Source organism: Equus przewalskii, chromosome X (genome assembly GCF_037783145.1).
Source record: "Equus przewalskii isolate Varuska chromosome X, EquPr2, whole genome shotgun sequence".
Taxonomy (NCBI): Eukaryota; Metazoa; Chordata; class Mammalia; order Perissodactyla; family Equidae; genus Equus; species Equus przewalskii.
In genome coordinates, this window is record NC_091863.1 from 91458311 (window position 1) to 91459964 (window position 1654).

Below are 1654 nucleotides of genomic sequence, written 5' to 3' on the forward strand. Positions count from 1 at the left end.
TTGATTATATTCTTGGGTCTGCAATTTTCTAACTTCAAGTAACTTAACTTTTCTCAGCATTAGTTTTGTAATCTATAAAATGGAGATGATACTTAGTTCACTGGGTTATCATGAAAAGTAAACAAAACACAATGTGTGTAGCAGAGTAAAAATATATCATTTGAACAGTTAATAACAGAATTCCTTTTATGAAAGGAACTGTCTTTATTCAGAAAAAGTAAACTATTTATATTTTTGTTGCATACAGTGTACTTTATTGCGGGTACATGACATGATAGGGCTCCCTAAGCCTCTCCCCTTCTTCAGGGGATCTGCAGTGAAAACTGTGTCTAGGTTGGGAAATTCTCAATGTTTTGGAGAATTGAGCTGGGGCAACTCCCCAGCAGCTGATGGCCTGTCTTGTGCTCTCACTGGAGCTGGTGGTCCAGGGAGCTCTTGCTCCTTGGAGGCCCCATGTGGACCATAAGGTCCACCACCCTGTTGCTGTAGCCAAATTCATTGTCATGCCAGAAAATGAGCTTGATAAATTGGTTGTTGAGGGCAATGCCAGCCCCAGCATCAAAGGTGAAAGAGTGGGTGTCACTGTTAAAGTTGCAGGAGACAACTTGGTCCTCAGTGTAGCCCAGGATGCCCTTTGGAGGTCCTCTGATACCTGCTTCACCACCTTCTTGATGTTATTGTATTTGGCAGTCTTTTCTGGGTGGAAGGTCAGATCCATGTCTGACACATTGTGGATGGGGATATGAAAGGCCATACCATGAGATTCCCATTCAGCTCAGGGATGACGTTGCCCACAGCCTTGGCAGCATCAGTAGAAACAGGGATGATGTTCTGGGCAGCCACTTGGCCAACATGCCACAGCTTTCCAGAGGGATCATCCACAGTCTTATGGGTGGCAGTAATGGCATGGACTATGGTCATGAGTCCTTCCACAATGCCAAAGTGGTCATGCATGACCTTGTCCAGGGAGGCCAAGCAGGCAGTGGTACAGGAGGCATTGCTGACAATCCTGAAGGAGTTGTCATACTTCTCATGGTTCATGGCCATCACAAACATAGGGGCATCATCAGAAGGGGCAAAGATGATGGCATTGTTGTTTCTACCCTTCAAGAAAGCCTCAGTCTTCTCCAAGGCGGTGAAGACACCAGTGCATTACGCAATGTATTTAACACCAGGATCACCTCATTTGATGTTGGAGGGATCTTGTTCCCGGAAAATGAGGATGGACTTTCCACTGATGACAAGCTTCCTGTTTTCAGACTAGACTGTGCCATTGAACTTTCCATGGGTGGAATCATACAGGAGCATGTAGACCATGTAGATGAGGTCAATGAAGGGGTCACTGATGGCGACAATATCCACTTAGCCAGAGTTAAAAGCAGCCCTGGTAACCAGGCAGCCAATATGGCCAAACCCATTTACGCCAGTTTTCACCATCATGTCTCAGGCATGCAGCTGGCACTGCTTAAGAAGATGCAGCTGTGTGTTGAGTGGAGAAGAGCAGAAGGCCTAAACTATTTAGTTACGGAAGATAAGATCCTGAAACCAAAATTTAGAAAAAGACAGTAAGAAATAATTAACTTCTCTACTTGAAAAGTGAATAGATTTTTGTGGGCCATTAGGAGAAAGAAGAGAGAGAGATAATCAATTGAAA

The 1654-nt window shown here is 44.4% G+C and overlaps 1 pseudogene; it reads right to left on the reverse strand.

Moving 5' to 3' along the window:
• Positions 1–407: 407 nt before the first annotated feature.
• On the reverse strand, positions 408–1437 carry LOC103564823 (glyceraldehyde-3-phosphate dehydrogenase-like; annotated as a pseudogene).
• Between the last annotated feature and the right edge of the window lie 217 nt (positions 1438–1654).